Genomic DNA, 19,005 nt, shown 5'->3' on the forward strand with positions numbered 1-19,005 from the left:
TATAAGGATTTTTTGCAGTGAGGCCCCTGCCCAGGGCCAGGGGCCCCTGGGCACATCCTTTTTCCATTTTCCCTGGGAAAGAAAACTCAGCAGTCCAGGTTCCTGATGTCAGTTTGTAGGGCTCCCTTGGGTGTATCAGGGCAGCACAAGTTTGAGGTGGGTGCGGTTTGGGCCTGGATTGTATTTTTCTATGTTCATATTTCCTGCACTCAGCTGCCCACCCAGGACTGCATGGTGGTCTGCGTGAATTCAAGCTATTTTCTCTAGGAATGCATGGTCGCCAGTCCCGGTTCCTGACGTCAGTTTTCGATTTTTGCTTGGGATCATCAAGGCAACCCCTCATCGACATGAAAGCAGCTTGGGTCCACAACACATCCTTCTCCATTCAGATTTCCAAGGGGCAACCCTTTTTTCATGGCTTCTGGCTCTTGGACTCTGTCACTGGCCCTATTCTGTGTGAAACATGGCTCTCCCTCTTCACTTCCTGATGTCAATTTTGAGGAGGTCCTTGTCTCTTCCAGGACAGGCAGAATTCTTGCTGTCAGCAGTTTTGCTGCTGGAGAAATCCTGTGCCATTCAGAACAAAAAGATGTATCAAGTCACCTGGGGCCACAGGCCTTGTGACCCGACCTCTGTCCTTTTTCCGTGTAAAACCTACCTCACCCTCCCTGTGTGTTGATGTGTGTTCACTGGAGGCGTGCTGCTCTCCAAAGGCAGTGAGAGTTCCTGGTGTTGGCAGCTGGTGTCTGCAAGAAATCATTCACTGTTTGCAATTTTGGAAGCACAATTCCTGTTTGGCCAGGGGAAAGACTGTTAATTATCTTGGCAATGAAAATCTGGCACCGCATTGTTGAAGGGTCTGGCAAAGGCCTGCGTAGGGAAGGGAACACCCCACAGGACCTTTCTTCACCTCATCCCCCACTCCTAGGTGTAGCAGCTCCCCGTGTGAGCAGCTGCTTTCAGTGCAGCTACCTGGGCACACCTGCACAGGGAGCTGCTAATCCAGAGGGGCTAACAGGGGTATCCCAAGTGTCCCTCCAGGAGCTATGGCTGGAACATCCAGCAGGGATCGGGGAGCAGCCGGACCCACCCGGGCACGAGCATCCCTTTGAGAAAATGCCAAGGGAAGAGCCCTCTTGCCAAGGGGCAGCACCTGAGCAGGCCGGGCAGCATGTGGGGTTCCACGGGAGAGCTTTCAACTTTCCCCTTTTATTGTGTCAATCCCTCCTTAGAACCCCCAGACCTTCCACAGCGCTCCCAGAAAAATGAGGGGTTATGGAGAGAAAAGGGGTTTAAATTGTGGGAAAAAGCTTCCTTTTCCATTATTTCTTGTGTTCAAATCATGAGGGAATCCATTTCCCCTGCAATTTGTAATGCAGGGTGTATTCAATATATATTCAAGTATTGTTTATAGAAAGATTTTTTTGTTTTTGTTTTTGTTTTTATTTGGTTAGAGGCAGGGCATTAATGGAAAAAATATGAATATACATTTTATTTTGATATTGTTCTAAATATGGAAATATATATTCAATGTATACAGATATATATAAAAATATAAAATAGAAATAAAAATAGTATTAGGAAGAGATAGACTATAAATAGCACCATACATCAATCTACATTTAAAATGTAAATTTGACTATAAATGCGAAAAATAGAAATAAATTTAAATGGAGTTTAAATAAAGGGTTTTTTAAAAAGATTTTTACTTGGATAGAGTCAGGTTTTTATTTTAATCAATATAAACCTTTTAGAACTCTAAATCTAACTATAGAAATATGTAAGCAATCTATTAAGATATGTATAAAATCTAAAATATAATAAAATATAATAAATGGAATAAATGTAAGGAATTATGAAAATACAATTATATATCAATATACATTATAAATCCGAATGTGAATATAAATGTGAAAAATGTAAAAATAAACTCTGTTGAAATGCAGTTTAAGAGGAAAGGTTTTTTCTTTCGGTTCCTATCGGGTCCGAGGCAGGGTTTTTGTTCCGTTCTTTCCCGCGCGGATCTTTGGGGCATTCGCTGCTGACGGCACAGTGCTGCCGCCGTGTGGGCAGAGAGCGGCACTGCAGCCCGCCGCCCGCGGCCGCCATCTTGGGAGGGGCTTGGCGCGGACTCGCTTGACCTTCTCGAGAGGGCGCGAAAACGAGGACGTTGAAATTCGAGGACCCGTGTCTGTTTTTTACACTGCCTGAATTGCCCGCACCGCCGGCGCCCCGCGACGGGATTTTCCGCGGTGGTTACGATGCCGTGCACACGGGCTGTGGGGTCAGGAGCGCCGCGAGCGTGCGGGTTTTTGGCGGGAGCCGACAGGCATCGGCAAAAGACGCCTGTCACCATCAAGGTCCCCACGGACCGCCATCTTGTCGCGGACTCACTTGACAAATGCTGCCGCCTTGTGGACACAGGGCGGTACTGCAGCCCCGCAGCCAGCGCGACCCCAAAACCATCGGGACGGCCCTGGAACGCCCAAAATTCCCTTAGGGACCCCAAAAACCCCCCTGGGACCCACAAAATTCCATTCGGAACCCAGAACACCCCCCTGGGACCCACAAAATTCCCTTCAGAACCCAGATAACCCCCCTGGGACCACCAAAATTCCCTTCAGGACCCCGAAAACCCCCCTGGGACACCCAAAATTCCCATCAGGGTCCCCAAAATTCCTCCTGGGAAGCCCCCAAAACTCTTTGAGACCCCAAAATTCCCTTCAAGACGCCAAAATTCCTCGTGGGACCCCCCAAAACCCCCTGAGACCCCCCAAATTCCTATCAGGGTCACCAAAATTATTTCTGGGACCCCCAAAAACTTCGTGAGACCCCCAAAATTCTTTTCAGGACCCCAAAACCTCCCCCAGGACCCAAAAAATTCTACTCGGGACCTCCAAAATTCCCCCCAAAAACCCCCGGAGACCCTCAAAATTCTCCCCAGGACTCCAAACCTCTCCCTGGAATGCCTAAAATTCCATTTGGGACCCCAAAACCCCCCTGGGAGCCCCAGAATTCCCTTCAGGACCCGGAAATTCTTCCTGGGACCCCCAAAAACCCCCTGGGACGCCCAAAATTCCTTTTGGGACCCCAAAACCCCCCCTAGGACCCCCAAAATTCCCTTCAGGACCCCAAAATTCCTCCTGGGACCCCCCAAATACTTCCATAGACCCCCAAAATTCCCTTCAGAACCCCAAACCCTCCCCAGGACCCACAAAATTCTACTCGGGACCCCCAAAATTCCTCCCAAAAAAACCCTGAGACCCCTAAAATTCTCCCCAGGACTCCAAAACCCCCCCTGGGACCCCTCAAAATTCCCATCAGACTCCCCGAAATTCCTCCTGGGACCCCCCAAAACTCCTTGACACCCCAAAATTCCCTTCAGGACCCCGAAAGTCCTCATGGGACCCCCCAATACCCCCTGAGACCCCCAAAATTCCCATCAGGGTCCCCGAAATTCCTCCTGGGACCCCCCAAAAACTTCGTGAGACCCCAAAATTCCCTTCAGAACCCCAAACATACCCCCAGGACCCTCAAAATTCCACCCAGGACTCCAAAACCCCCCCTGGAACGCACAAAATTCCCTTTGGGACTCCAAAACCCCCCCTGGGACCCCTAAAAATTCCCATCAGAGTCCCCGAAATTCCTCCTGGGACCCCCCAAAACTCCTTGAGACCCCCAAAGTTTCCTTCAGGACCCCAAACCCACCTCCAGAACCCCCAAAATTCTACTCAGGACCCCCGAAATTCCTCCCAAAAAAACCCTGAGACCATCAAAATTCTCCCCAGGACTCCAACCCCCCCCCTGGGACTCCCAAAATTCCCTTCGGGACCCCAAAACACCCCTGAGATCCCCAAAATTCCCATCGGGGTCCCCAAAATTCCTCTTGGGACCCCCCAAAAACTCCCAGAGACCCCAAAATTCACTTCAGGACCATAAAACCTCCCCAGGACCCCCAAAATTCTACCCGGGACCCCCAAAATTCCTCCCAAAAAAGCCCTTAGACCCCCAAAATTCTCCCCAGGACTCCAAAACGCCCCCTGTGACTCCCAAAATTCCCTTCAGGACCCCGAAGTTTTTCCTGGGACCCCAAAAACTCCAGAGACCAAAAAATTCCCTTTGGGACCCTCAAAACCCCGTCTGGGACCCCCAAAATTCCCTTCGGGACTCCAAAAACCCCCCTGGGACCCCCAAAATTCCCATCACGGTCCCCAAAATTCCTCCTGGGACCCCCCCAAAAACTCCCTGAGACCGAAAAATTCCCTTCAGGACCCCAAACCCTCCCCAGGACCCACAAAATTCTACTCGGGACCCCCAAAATTCCTCCCGAAAACCCCCTGAGACCCCCAAAATTCTCCCCAGGACTCCAAAACTCCCCCTGGGACGCCCAAAATTCCCTTCAGGACCCCAAAACCCCCCCTGGGACTCCCAAATTTCCCATCAGGGTCCCCGAAATTCCTCCAGGTACCCCCAAAAACCCCCTGAGACCCCTAAAATTCCCTTCCGGACCCCAACCCACCCCCTTGGAACTCCCAAAATTCCCATTGGGACCCCAAAACCCCCCCTGGTCCCCCAAAATTCCCTTCCGGACTCCAAAAACCCCCCCGGGAGCCCCAAATTCCCATCGGGGTCCCCAAAATTCTTTCTGGGACCCCCCAAAAACTTCCTGAGACCCCAAAATTCACTTCAGGACCCCAAACCTCCCCCCCAGGATCCCCAAAATTCTACTCGGGACCCTCAAAATTCCTCCCAAAAACCCCCTAAGACCCTCAAAATTTTCCCCAGGACTTCAAAACTCCCCCTATGACTCCCAAAATTCCCTTCGGGACCTCAAAACTTCCCCCAGGACCCACAAAATTCCACTCGGGACCCCCAAAATTCCACCCAAAAACCCCCTGAGACCCTCAAAATTCTCCCCAGGACTCCAAAACTCCCCCTGGGTTGGCCAAAATTCCCTTTGGGACTCCAAAACCCCCGCTGGGACCCCCAAAATTCCTATCAGGGTCCCTGAAATTCCTCCTGGGACCCCCCAAAACCCCCTGGGACCCCCAAAATTCTACTTCAGGACCCAAACCCTCCCCAGGACCCACAAAATTCTCTTTGGGACCCCAAAATTCCTCCCAAAAACCTCTTGAGATACCCAAAATTCTCCCCAGGACTCCAAAACCCCCCCTGGGACGCCCAAAATTCCCTTCAGGACCCCCAAAACCCCACTGGGACCCCCAAAATTCCCTTCGGGACCCCAAAACACCCCTTGAACCCCCAAAATTCTATTTGTCACCCCAAAACACCTTCTGGGACCTCCAAATTTCTCTTTAGGACCCCTGAAATTCCTCCTGGGACCCCAAAAACTCCCTGAGACCCCCCCAAAAAGCTCTCCAGGACCTCAAAACACCCCCTGGGATCCCCAAAATTCCCATCAGGGTCCCCAAAATTCCTCCTGGGACCCCCCAAAAACTCTCTGAGACCCCCTAAATTCCCTTCATGACTCCCCAAACCCCCCCTTGGGACTCCCAAAATTCCTCCTGGGATGCTGCAAAGACCTTCCAGAGCCCCCCAGGACCCCCCCAATTTTGGGTCCCCCCCCAATTTGGGGTTTCCCCCGATTTTTGGGTCCCCAGGCTGGTGGCTCATGAAGACGACCCCGACTCGGACCCCGAACGCCCCCTGGATTCAGCCCTCCATGTGTCCTTGGTATCAGAGGCTGGAATTGCAGAGTTGCCACTTTACCCCCAGACGTAATTTTTGATGTGGTTGTGCCACTTGAACAGTATTTGAAATCTGTTTGTGCTCTTGCAGCAGCATTTCCGAACCACAATGGAAATTTAGCCCTTCTGCCTGGGGCTGCTCACAGAATCGTGGAATCCCAGAAGGGTTTGGATGGGAAGGCACCTTTATTTAAAGCTCGTCCCGTTCCACCCCTGCCATGGGCAGGGACACCTTCCACCATGCCAGGGTGCTCCAAGCCCTGTCCAGCCTGGCCTTGGACACTTCCAGGGATCCGGGGGCAGCCACAGCTTCTGTGGGCAACCTGTGCTGGACAGCAGCTTTGAAAGGCAGAGTGAAGTACAGCTGTGATTTTTGTGCTGCCCCTAACATTGTATTGCCTGGCAAATGTGCCTTTGGGGTTTTTTGGGGTTTTTTGTTTTTTGGTGGGGTTTTTTTTTTAGTTTTTTTTGGGTGTTTTTTTTTTTCTTTCTTTTTTTTTGTGACTAAAAAGCTACCTTGTGTTCCTGGAATGTTGCATTCTACCTCTGTTGTTTTCCCAGTAAGTCTGGATCCTCTGCTTACATTTTTTCCTTCGCTTATTAGATGTCGTGGATGTGCTGGCTGTTCTGATGGAGGGCAGTGATGGCTTAGATGAAGGAATTGGATTCTCTTTAAATGAAGACATGATTATCCAAACATTTCCCTTCAGTGCTGTTGTCCCTGCTGCATGAGCAGCCAGGAATATGCTGTTGTTTCAGTCTGAAAATGGAACAGGTACAGGGGTTTTTTTTATGTTTTATGTGTCATTTCTAGCAGTGGAGTGAAAGCAGCATCACTTCTACCCTCTTGTAATAATTTTTTACCATTTATAATTTTTTACCTTGAGGCATTTTATTATCTTCCCTGCAAGCAGCAGGAGGTGCAGATTCACGGTGCTTTGTGCTCAGGAGGGGCATTGAAGCTCTGTAGGTGCTTCTGCCCTTTTTCCCTGACCCTGAAGAGAAGGGACACTGTCCCTGCATGGACAGTCTTGGTGTGGAAGTAGCTGGCCTCAGTAACAGCGTTTTAAGGGCAGAGCGTGGCGATCAGGAGAGGAAGGTGGTTCCCGTGCCTGTGGGCAGCTCTTCCTGAGAGCAGGGAGAGGGGACTGCCTTGTTAAGTAGGAAGTGGGTGCGTTTCCCAAGGAAAACTTCAGAAATTAAGCTCCAGGGGCAAACACTGTGAGGTTCTACCACCTCCTTGAGGACATCCTTAAAACCACAGGGGCATCAGCAGGGCTTGGAGCAGGACTGGCCAACCCCAGAGCACCTCACGAAGCCCTCTGTGTGTATGTGGCAGTCGAGTAGCACCTGGGGGGTGCTGAAAGTCCCAGTTCTGAGAGAAAATTCTGTTTAACTCGTACACGTTGGCTGGGTGTGTCCCCCCAGTACAGCTCGGTTCTTCTCTGAGGCGGTGCCTGGCAGGGTCTCTCCCTGTTAAGGGCCGGGCGTGTTTTTGGCACAACACGGTGAAGGTGGATTATTTGCTTAAGCAAGAGCTGATGATGTCTGGAGGGTTTTTCAGGTACCTCAGCGGCCAGGAGCACCTGTCTAGGTCACTAGGAACACTTTTTGATCTCGATCAGTTCTTTTCTGCGTGAGGCTCTGTGGGCTGCTGGCAAGGCCCAAAGTAAGGAAGGTTGCCCCAGTGTCCGTGCTCATGTCAATAGTTTAATTTATTTGGCTTTTCTAGGAGCAGACGTCGTGGAGGACCTTGGTGCTGTTTTCACTGGCCTCCTGCACTCTCCGAGAGAACCCCTTGCTCCCTGCGTGACGTTCCAGCTCTGTGACAAAGCTGATAAGTATCCTCAGCTCTACCAGTTTAACCAATACTATAGGCTCTGGATGCCCAAGCAGTCCCAGGAACCTGTGGTATGGAATCCCTGAAGTCACTGAATTCTTGAGCCAGTATTCCTATAAAATCCTCACAGTTGACAGAGGTAACATTTCCATCAGAAACAGTGTTTTTATTGAGGAGGTAATTCTGCATCTCTTGTTGATCGTGCTGGGGACACACGTTTGCTCCAGGGCTTTTCTCTGATGGCACAAGAGGTCTCTGTGGTGTTTGGGAGGCGATGCCAGGGCTCAGGGCTCATACAGAGACTCCTCACCGGGCACAGCAGAGCCTGGTGTGCGCTGTGGCCTCTGTTTACAGCGACCGGAGTTCCCCCGGGTGGGTGGAGGATCACAGGCCCCTGGGCTGGGTTTGGTGAGTTTTTCTCAGCTCAGCAGTGTGAACACTCCAGATGCCCCTGGGGACACTGCTGGACAGCATCCATCCACTCCCTCCATCCACTCATTTGTACCCAGGAATGTAGGAAACTCTGACTGGGGACGGGCAGTAGTTTTGAAAATCATGCCCTAGCCTTTTTCTCTAGGAACGAACCAAGAGAGTGCCCTGAAAGCACCGGAGGGGCTGCAGGGGCTGAAGGGAACAGAAAGGGCTCCCGGCACCTTTTGCCTCCGTTCTCTGCCATTCCCCAAAAGGCATCGCAGTCCTGGAAGAGGTGTTTGTCATGCAGCCTGCCAAAATGAAGACCTGTAAAATCCTAGCTCTGCCTTTTGTTTAACATGTTCTTACTTCCTATTTATGTCATCACAGAAAGCAAGGAAAGAATAAATGTGTCTGGTTCCCACTATTGCTCTGTGCAGGCATTTTTAAAGGCTGCTGTAGTTCTATCCTCTTTTTCCACTCCAAGCTTTACTTTTCCCCTCCTTTTTCAAGGTCTGCTGCTTTGGGTGTCCCAGGCAGGGCTGGGTTCCTCGGCAGGGGTCTTAGGAGTTGGTGCAGATTCTGCTTTTTCCGAAGGTGTATCAAAGTGTGCCGGCAAAAGGACTGTTTTCTCCAGGGGAAAGCTTTCTCTCAATGACCATCAATGCATGTATGTGTTTTAATCATGTAACCAGGTGGATTAAGAAAAGCCAACACCTGTAGCAGATTTCTGTTGGATCTGTGTCTGTGAGAAGTGGGCTGTGTGCTGGAGAGGGAGAGACCAAGAGACGCTGTTGGAGAGTGGCAACAGCAGCAGGTGCGAGCTGTTAAGTTGATGAGGAGGAGGGGCGTGTCCTGCCGGGGGGAGGTTATTTAAGGGTGAGGCTTTGCCTCAGCCAGGTTTTGCACAGAGCTGCTGGAGAAGAGGAGTTTGTGGGGGGCTCGCGGGGCTGTCTCCTGGAAGGACGGTGGGCGCTTTGGACAGGGTCCGGGGGATCACCTGGATACACACTTGGATACGTGGAGCATTGCTCAAAGGAGGAGCCCAGGGACAAACCTTTGTGCCGAGAAGCAGCAGCCAAGCAGGTGAGCCGGTGCTGTGCCTTTATAGCGGGGACTTTTCTCCTTTCCCTTTGAAATTTCGTCATCCTGGGGTTGAATTGGAGGGGGCAGTCCTGTGGTCCCACCTTTTAAGGGGTTTGGATTGAGGTAAAATTCTCCCTTTTGCCATCATTTGAGGAAAGCTGCTTCTTTTCTTCTCTTCTAGGGGACACGATTGAAGGGAAGCCTACATTTCTTTTCCCTTGTTAGGGTGAGGTGAGCGCCGGAGCGTGGCATCAGTGTCGGGGCTTCAGAGGAAGGGAGCTGCAGCCGTGGCAGCGCTGGCAGGGCGGGGATCGGGCTGTGCCGCTGCATTCGGGGCGCTTCTTCTGCCCCCGGCCCGGCAGCAAAGGGTCCGGTGCGGAGCCCTGCCGGAAGTGCCGGGGCTGGCCGGGGCGGAAGGGGAGCTGGGCGCGGCTGGGCTGCCGCGGGCCCGCCGGAGCCGCGCCGGTGCGAGCCGTGCGGAGCCGAGCGGAGCTTTGGCCGGGCCGGCGGGCGGGGGAGGCGGCGCGGGCGCCGCGCCGGTGCCGCCGCTCCGTCCGCTCCGGGCGCGGGGCTCGGGCGCCGCCGGGGCCCCCCGGGCCCGGTGCCGGCCCCGCCGGGCCGGGGGCAGCGGGCGGGGGTCTCCTGGCCTGGCGCCGCCTCTTCCTGCCGGAGGAGCCGCTTTCCTGCCGGAGCCGCGCTGCGCCCGGGGCCGAGAGCGCGGCTTCGCATCTTCCAGCCTCCCTCGCTGCGGTGTTTCTTTAGGGTCTCATCAATGTGTTTTAAGGATTTTGGGGCTATTTTTAGAGCTCTTCTAGGAATATTTAGAGATATTTTTTAAACGTTCTTTGGGGGTTTTTAGGGGTGTTTTAGGGGCTTTTTAAAGTAGAGTATTTTTATTGTATTTTAAGGGCATTCTGAGGCTATTTTCATGTTTTTGTCGGGGTTTTAAGACATTTTGAAGATGAGGGTTTTTTTAGGGCATTTTTGTGGGTTTTTTAGGGTCTTTTCATGGCATAGAGGCTGAGGGACAGCTTGAGGGTGACAGAGGCTGGGAGCTGAGGGAGGAACAGGGGAGGGGACAGTGGGTGACACAGAGAGATGCTGAGGGGGGCAGGGGCAGCTGGAGGGTGACACAGAGAAGCTGGGGGCTGAGGAGCAGAGGAGAGGGGGCTTGAGGGGCAAAGGGGGGTTCGAGGGTGACAGCCAGAGCCTGAGGGCTGGGGGGCTGAGGGAGGGGTCAGGGGTGAAGGGAGAGGGTCTGAGGGCTGGACAGTCCAGTGGGGATCAGGGCTACAGCGTACAGCTTAGGAGGCAAGTTAGGGTACAGGTGCAGCACCCCTCACCCAGCCCTAACCTCACCCTAAGCAGCCTTTTCCCTTTTCACCCCTAACAACAGCAGCACAGCACAGCAAGCCTGACAGCGAGACCACACCGGAAGCCTCCCAGTGGGACAGGGCAGCGACCCTCGCACCAGGACAACGCCAGAACCCTCAGAGGACAACAGGACCCGCTGCGAAAAGGTAGGGATGACATCTGTGGGCTAGAGGGCAACAGGAAGGGGTTTGGAGGCAGAGCAGGCTTCCTTGAGTGTTTTTTTTTGCAGGGCTATTAGGGGATTTTTGAAGGCTTTCTCTGGCATCTTTTAGAGAATTGTTATACCTTCCTAATGGCTATTTTAGAATTCCTTGGTGTATTTTTAGGGTCAGGATGAGGGCGAGACAGGATGCCCACTGAAAATGTGGAGCATTACTGGAATGCTTTGGGAAGGTGCCAGTGGAGGGCCAGTGGGTAAGGTGCCATGATGCTGGTCTGAAGGTTGTGAATTCTGAGCAAAGCAAAGTGGTTGTGGTTAGGGTTATATGGTGGCAGATTTCCCAAGGAGAAATCCAGCACAGAAAAAATCAAGCCGAAGCTTTGTACTGTCAGATTAAAACAGGTATTCGGCATGAAAAAAAATCCCTGAGTACTTGGGGGTGGGAGATGCAAGATGAGGGAAATCCACTGAGGATTTGACATTGAGGAAGCAAAAGGAAACGTGGGACCTGAAAACCAAGGGGATCGCAGGGACCTGCCAATGAATGAGGGATATCTACATAGTGAAAGCAAATTCAGAAGCCCAGATTCCTGATGTCAGTTTGTAGGGCTCCCTTGGGTGTATCAGGGCAGCACAAGTTTGAGTTGGGGACAACTTCGGTCTGGGCTCCCTACTTCGATATAAGGATTTTTTGCAGTCAGGACCAGGGGCCACTGGGCACATCCTTTGGCCATTTTCCCTGGGAAAGAAAACTCAGCACTCCAGGTTCCTGATGTCAGTTTGTAGGGCTCCCTTTGGTCTATCAGGCCAGCACAAGTTTGAGGTGGGGAGAATTTCGGTCTGGGCTCCATCCTTCGATATAAGGATTCTTTGCAGTCAGGGCCCAGCCCAAGGCCAGGGGCCCCTGGGCACACCCTTTGGCCATTTTCCCTGGGAAAGAAAACTCAGCAGTCCAGGTTCCTGATGTCAGTTTGTAGGGCTCCCTTGGGACTATCAGGGCAGCAGAAGTTTGAGGTGGGGACAACTTTGGTCTGGGCTCCATCCTTCGATATAAGGATTCTTTGCAGTCCGGTCCCTGCCCAGCGCCAGGGGCCCCTGGGCACATCCTTTTTCCATTTTCCCTGGGAAAGAAAACTCAGGAGTCCAGGTTCCTGATGTCAGTTTGTAGGGCTCCCTTGGGTCTATCAGGGCAGCACAAGTTTGAGGTGGGGACAACTTCGGTGTGGTGTCCATCCTTCGATATAAGGATTTTGTGCAGTCAGGGCCAGGGGCCCCTGGGCACATCCTTTTTCCATTTTCCCTGGGAAAGAAAACTCAGCAGTCCAGGTTCCTGATGTCAGTTTGTAGGGCTCCCTTGGGTCTATCAGGGCAGCACAAGTTTGAGGTGGGGACAATTTCGCTGTTGGGTCCATTCTTCGATATAAGGATTTTTTGCAGTCAGGGCCAGGGGCCCCTGGGCACATCCTTTTTCCATTTTCCCTGGGAAAGAAAACTCAGCAGTCCAGGTTCCTGATGTCAGTTTGTAGGGCTCCCTTGGGTCTATCAGGGCAGCACAAGTTTGAGGTGGGGACAACTTCGGTGTGGGGTCCATCCTTCGATATAAGGATTTTTTGCAGTCAGGGCCAGGGGCCCCTGGGCACATCCTTTTTCCATTTTCCCTGGGAAAGAAAACTCAGCAGTCCAGGTTCCTGATGTCAGTTTGTAGGGCTCCCTTGGGTCTATCAGGGCAGCACAAGTTTGAGGTGGGGACAACTTTGGTGTGGGGTCCATCCTTCGATATAAGGATTGTTTGCAGTGAGGCCCCAGCCCAGCGCCAGGGGCCCCTGGGCACATCCTTTTTCCATTTTCCCTGGGAAAGAAAACTCAGCAGTCCAGGTTCCTGATGTCAGTTTGTAGGGCTCCCTTGGGTCTATCAGGGCAGCACAAGTTTGAGGTGGGGACAACTTCGGTGTGGGGTCCATCCTTCGATATAAGGATTTTTTACAGTCAGGGCCAGGGTTCCCTGGGCACATCCTTTTTCCATTTTCCCTGGGAAAGAAAACTCAGCAGTCCAAGTTCCTGATGTCAGTTTGTAGGGCTCCCTTGGGTCTATCAGGGCAGCACAAGTTTGAGGTGGGGACATCTTCGGTGTGGGGTCCATCCTTCGATATATGGATTTTTTGCAGTCAGGGGCCCCTGGGCACATCCTTTTTCCATTTTCCCTGGGAAAGAAAACTCAGCAGTCCAGGTTCCTGATGTCAGTTTGTAGGGCTCCCTTGGGTCTATCAGGGCAGCACAAGTTTGAGGTGGGGACAACTTCGGTGTGGGGTCCATCCTTCGATATAAGGATTCTTTGCAGTGAGGCCCCAGCCCAGGGCCAGGGGACCCTGGGCACATCCTTTTTTCATTTTCCCTGGGAAAGAAAACTCAGCAGTCCAGGTTCCTGATGTCAGTTTGTAGGGCTCCCTTGGGTCTATCAGGGCAGCACAAGTTTGAGGTGGGGACAACTTCGGTGTGGGGTCCATCCTTCGATATAAGGATTTTTTGCAGTCAGGGCCAGGGGCCCCTGGGCACATCCTTTTTCCATTTTCCCTGGGAAAGAAAACTCAGCAGTCCAGGTTCCTGATGTCAATTTGTAGGGTTCCCTTGGGTCTATCAGGGCAGCACAAGTTTGAGGTGGGGACAACTTCGGTGTGGGGTCCATCCTTCGATATAAGGATTCTTTGCAGTCAGGGCCAGGGGCCCCTGGGCACATCCTTTTTCCATTTTCCCTGGGAAAGAAAACTCAGCAGTCCAGGTTCCTGATGTCAGTTTGTAGGGCTCCCTTGGGTCTATCAGGGCAGCACAAGTTTGAGGTGGGGACAACTTCGTTGTGGGGTCCATCCTTCGATATAAGGATTTTTTGCAGTCAGGGCCAGGGTCCCCTGGGCACATCCTTTGGCCGTTTTCCCTGGGAAAGAAAACTCAGCAGTCCAGGTTCCTGATGTCAGTTTGTAGGGCTCCCTTGGGTCTATCAGGGCAGCACAAGTTTGAGGTGGGGACAACTTCGGTGTGGGGTCCATCCTTCGATATAAGGATTTTTTGTAGTCCGGGCCAGGGGCCCCTGGGCACATCCTTTTTCCATTTTCCCTGGGAAAGAAAACTCAGCAGTCCAGGTTCCTGATGTCAGTTTGTAGGGCTCCCTTGGGTCTATCAGGGCAGCACAAGTTTGAGGTGGGGACAACTTCGGTGTGGGGTCCATCCTTCGTTATAAGGATTTGTTGCAGTCAGGGCCAGGGGCCCCTGGGCACATCCTTTTTCCATTTTCCCTGGGAAAGAAAACTCAGCAGTCCAGGTTCCTGATGTCAGTTTGTAGGGCTCCCTTGGGTCTATCAGGGCAGCACAAGTTTGAGGTGGGGACATCTTCGGTGTGGGGTCCATCCTTCGATATAAGGATTCTTTGCAGTCAGGGCCAGGGGCCCCCGGGCACATCCTTTTTCCATTTTCCCTGGGAAAGAAAACTCAGCAGTCCAGGTTCCTGATGTCAGTTTGTAGGGCTCCCTTGGGTCTATCAGGGCAGCACAAGTTTGAGGTGGGGACAACTTCGGTGTGGGGTCCATCCTTCGATATAAGGATTCTTTGCAGTGAGGCCCCAGCCCAGGGCCAGGGGCCCCTGGGCACATCCTTTGGCCATTTTCCCTGGGAAAGAAAAGTCAGCAGTCCAGGTTCCTGATGTCAGTTTGTAGGGCTCCCTTGGGTCTATCAGGGCAGCACAAGTTTGAGGTGGGGACAACTTCGGTCTGGGGTCCATCCTTCGATATAAGGTTTTTTTGCAGTGAGGCCCCAGCCCAGGGCCAGGGAACCCTGGGCACATCCTTTGGCCATTTTCCCTGGGAAAGAAAAGTCAGCAGTCCAGGTTCCTGATGTCAGTTTGTAGGGCTCCCTTGGGTCTATCAGGGCAGCACAAGTTTGAGGTGGGGACAACTTCGGTGTGGGGTCCATCCTTCGTTATAAGGATTTTTTGCAGTCAGGGCCAGGGGCCCCTGGGCACATCCTTTTTCCATTTTCCCTGGGAAAGAAAACTCAGCAGTCCAGGTTCCTGATGTCAGTTTGTAGGGCTCCCTTGGGTCTATCAGGGCAGCACAAGTTTGAGGTGGGGACAACTTCGGTGTGGGGTCCATCCTTCGATATAAGGATTTTTTGCAGTCAGGGCCAGGGGCCCCTGGGCACATCCTTTTTCCATTTTCCCTGGGAAAGAAAACTCAGCAGTCCAAGTTCCTGATGTCAGTTTGTAGGGCTCCCTTGGGTCTATCAGGGCAGCACAAGTTTGAGGTGGGGACATCTTCGGTGTGGGGTCCATCCTTCGATATATGGATTTTTTGCAGTCAGGGGCCCCTGGGCACAACCTTTTTCCATTTTCCCTGGGAAAGAAAACTCAGCAGTCCAGGTTCCTGATGTCAGTTTGTAGGGCTCCCTTGGGTCTATCAGGACAGCACAAGTTTGAGGTGGGGACAACTTCGGTGTGGTGTCCATCCTTCGATATAAGGATTTTGTGCAGTCAGGGCCAGGGGCCCCTGGGCACATCCTTTTTCCATTTTCCCTGGGAAAGAAAACTCAGCAGTCCAGGTTCCTGATGTCAGTTTGTAGGGCTCCCTTGGGTCTATCAGGGCAGCACAAGTTTGAGGTGGGGACAATTTCACTGTTGGGTCCATTCTTCGATATAAGAATTTTTTGCAGTCAGGCCCAGGGGCCCCTGGGCACATCCTTTTTCCATTTTCCCTGGGAAAGAAAAGTCAGCAGTCCAGGTTCCTGATGTCAGTCTGTAGGGCTCCCTTGGGTCTATCAGGGCAGCACAAGTTTGAGGTGGGGACAACTTCGGTGTGGGGTCCATCCTTCGATATAAGGATTTTTTGCAGTCAGGGCCAGGGGCCCCTGGGCACATCCTTTTTCCATTTTCCCTGGGAAAGAAAACTCAGCAGTCCAGGTTCCTGATGTCAGTTTGTAGGGCTCCCTTGGGTCTATCAGGGCAGCACAAGTTTGAGGTGGGGACAACTTTGGTGTGGGGTCCATCCTTCGATATAAGGATTCTTTGCAGTGAGGCCCCAGCCCAGCGCCAGGGGCCCCTGGGCACATCCTTTTTCCATTTTCCCTGGGAAAGAAAACTCAGCAGTCCAGGTTCCTGATGTCAGTTTGTAGGGCTCCCTTGGGTCTATCAGGGCAGCACAAGTTTGAGGTGGGGACAACTTCAGTGTGGGGTCCATCCTTCGATATAAGGATTCTTTGCAGTCAGGGCCAGGGGCCCCTGGGCACATCCTTTTTCCATTTTCCCTGGGAAAGAAAACTCAGCAGTCCAGGTTCCTGATGTCAGTTTGTAGGGCTCCCTTGGGTCTATCAGGGCAGCACAAGTTTGAGGTGGGGACAACTTCAGTGTGGGGTCCATCCTTCGATATAAGGATTTTTTGCAGTCAGGGCCAGGGGCCCCTGGGCACATCCTTTTTCCATTTTCCCTGGGAAAGAAAACTCAGCAGTCCAGGTTCCTGATGTCAGTTTGTAGGGCTCCCTTGGGTCTATCAGGGCAGCACAAGTTTGAGGTGGGGACAACTTCGGTGTGGGGTCCATCCTTCGATATAAGGATTCTTTGCAGTCAGGGCCAGGGGCCCCTGGGCACATCCTTTTTCCATTTTCCCTGGGAAAGAAAACTCAGCAGTCCAGGTTCCTGATGTCAGTTTGTAGGGCTCCCTTGGGTCTATCAGGGCAGCACAAGTTTGAAGTGGGGACAACTTCGGTGTGGGGTCCATCCTTCGTTATAAGGATTTTTTGCAGTCAGGGCCAGGGGCCCCTGGGCACATCCTTTTTCCATTTTCCCTGGGAAAGAAAACTCAGCAGTCCAGGTTCCTGATGTCAGTTTGTAGGGCTCCCTTGGGTCTATCAGGGCAGCACAAGTTTGAGGTGGGGACATCTTCGGTGTGGGGTCCATCCTTCGATATAAGGATTCTTTGCAGTCAGGGCCAGGGGCCCCCGGGCACATCCTTTTTCCATTTTCCCTGGGAAAGAAAACTCAGCAGTCCAGGTTCCTGATGTCAGTTTGTAGGGCTCCCTTGGGTCTATCAGGGCAGCACAAGTTTGAGGTGGGGACAACTTCGGTGTGGGGTCCATCCTTCGATATAAGGATTCTGTGCAGTGAGGCCCCAGCCCAGGGCCAGGGGCCCCTGGGCACATCCTTTGGCCATTTTCCCTGGGAAAGAAAAGTCAGCAGTCCAGGTTCCTGATGTCAGTTTGTAGGGCTCCCTTGGGTCTATCAGGGCAGCACAAGTTTGAGGTGGGGACAACTTCGGTCTGGGGTCCATCCTTCGATATAAGGTTTTTTTGCAGTGAGGCCCCAGCTCAGGGCCAGGGAACCCTGGGCACATCCTTTGGCCATTTTCCCTGGGAAAGAAAAGTCAGCAGTCCAGGTTCCTGATGTCAGTTTGTAGGGCTCCCTTGGGTCTATCAGGGCAGCACAAGTTTGAGGTGGGGACAACTTCGGTGTGGGGTCCATCCTTCGTTATAAGGATTTTTTGCAGTCAGGGCCAGGGGCCCCTGGGCACATCCTTTTTCCATTTTCCCTGGGAAAGAAAACTCAGCAGTCCAGGTTCCTGATGTCAGTTTGTAGGGCTCCCTTGGGTCTATCAGGGCAGCACAAGTTTGAGGTGGGGACATCTTCGGTGTGGGGTCCATCCTTCGATATATGGATTTTTTGCAGTCAGGGGCCCCTGGGCACATCCTTTTTCCATTTTCCCTGGGAAAGAAAACTCAGCAGTCCAGGTTCCTGATGTCAGTTTGTAGGGCTCCCTTGGGTCTATCAGGACAGCACAAGTTTGAGGTGGGGACAACTTCGGTCTGGGGTCCATCCTTCGATATAAGGATTCTTTGCAGTGAGGCCCCTGGGCACATCCTTTTTCCATTTTCCCTGGGAAAGAAAACTCAGCAGTCCAGGTTCCTGATGTCAGTTTGTAGGGCTCCCTTGGGTCTATCAGGGCAGCACAAGTTTGAGGTGGGGACAACTTCGGTCTGGGGTCCATCCTTCGATATAAGGATTCTTTGCAGTGAGGCCCCAGCCCAGGGCCAGGGGACCCTGGGCACATCCTTTTTTCATTTTCCCTGGGAAAGAAAACTCAGCAGTCCAGGTTCCTGATGTCAGTTTGTAGGGCTCCCTTGGGTCTATCAGGGCAGCACAAGTTTGAGGTGGGGACAACTTCGGTGTGGGGTCCATCCTTCGATATAAGGATTTTTTGCAGTCAGGGCCAGGGGCCCCTGGGCACATCCTTTTTCCATTTTCCCTGGGAAAGAAAACTCAGCAGTCCAGGTTCCTGATGTCAATTTGTAGGGTTCCCTTGGGTCTATCAGGGCAGCACAAGTTTGAGGTGGGGACAACTTCGGTGTTGGGTCCATCCTTCGATATAAGGATTTTTTGCAGTCAGGGCCAGGGGCCCAGGGCCACGGGCCCCTGGGCACATCCTTTTTCCATTTTCCCTGGGAAAGAAAACTCAGCAGTCCAGGTTCCTGATGTCAGTTTGTAGGGCTCCCTTGGGTCTATCAGGGCAGCACAAGTTTGAGGTGGGGACAACTTCAGTGTGGGGTCCATCCTTCGATATAAGGATTTTTTGCAGTCAGGGCCAGGGGCCCCTGGGCACATCCTTTTTCCATTTTCCCTGGGAAAGAAAACTCAGCAGTCCAGGTTCCTGATGTCAGTTTGTAGGGCTCCCTTGGGTCTATCAGGGCAGCACAAGTTTGAGGTGGGGACAACTTCGGTGTGAGGTCCATCCTTCGATATAAGGATTCTTTGCAGTCAGGGCCAGGGGCCCCTGGGCACATCCTTTTTCCATTTTCCCTGGGAAAGAAAACTCAGCAGTCCAGGTTCCTGATGTCAGTTTGTAGGGCTCCCTTGGGTCTATCAGGGCAGCACAAGTTTGAGGTGGGGACAACTTCGGTGTGGGGTCCATCCTTCGTTATAAGGATTCGTTGCAGTCAGGGCCAGGGGCCCCTGGGCACATCCTTTTTCCATTTTCCCTGGGAAAGAAAACTCAGCAGTCCAGGTTCCTGATGTCAGTTTGTAGGGCTCCCTTGGGTCTATCAGGGCAGCACAAGTTTGAGGTGGGGACATCTTCGGTGTGGGGTCCATCCTTCGATATAAGGATTCTTTGCAGTCAGGGCCAGGGGCCCCCGGGCACATCCTTTTTCCATTTTCCCTGGGAAAGAAAACTCAGCAGTCCAGGTTCCTGATGTCAGTTTGTAGGGCTCCCTTGGGTCTATCAGGGCAGCACAAGTTTGAGGTGGGGACAACTTCGGTGTGGGGTCCATCCTTCGATATAAGGATTCTTTGCAGTGAGGCCCCAGCCCAGGGCCAGGGGCCCCTGGGCACATCCTTTGGCCATTTTCCCTGGGAAAGAAAAGTCAGCAGTCCAGGTTCCTGATGTCAGTTTGTAGGG

At 52.5% G+C, this 19,005-nt stretch overlaps 1 long non-coding RNA gene across 3 annotated transcripts; it reads left to right on the forward strand.

Annotated features, from left to right (window-relative positions):
- The first annotated feature begins 2,339 nt into the window (after positions 1 to 2,339).
- Positions 2,340 to 11,220, forward strand: LOC144247573 (uncharacterized). Of its 3 annotated transcripts, XR_014950521.1 has the most exons (6): positions 2,340 to 6,066; positions 6,313 to 6,483; positions 7,441 to 8,776; positions 8,945 to 9,045; positions 9,227 to 9,276; positions 10,442 to 11,220. It is a non-coding gene; the product is annotated as an uncharacterized LOC144247573 (long non-coding RNA). The 3 variants fall into 3 exon arrangements; XR_014950520.1 differs by having other exon boundaries at positions 2,341 to 6,483; positions 10,442 to 11,219; XR_014950522.1 differs by lacking the exon at positions 8,945 to 9,045 and having other exon boundaries at positions 2,341 to 6,483; positions 10,442 to 11,219.
- Positions 11,221 to 19,005: the final 7,785 nt, after the last annotated feature.

This window comes from Lonchura striata, chromosome 31 (genome assembly GCF_050655825.1).
Source record: "Lonchura striata isolate lonStrDom1 chromosome 31, ASM5065582v1, whole genome shotgun sequence".
Classification (NCBI taxonomy): Eukaryota; Metazoa; Chordata; class Aves; order Passeriformes; family Estrildidae; genus Lonchura; species Lonchura striata.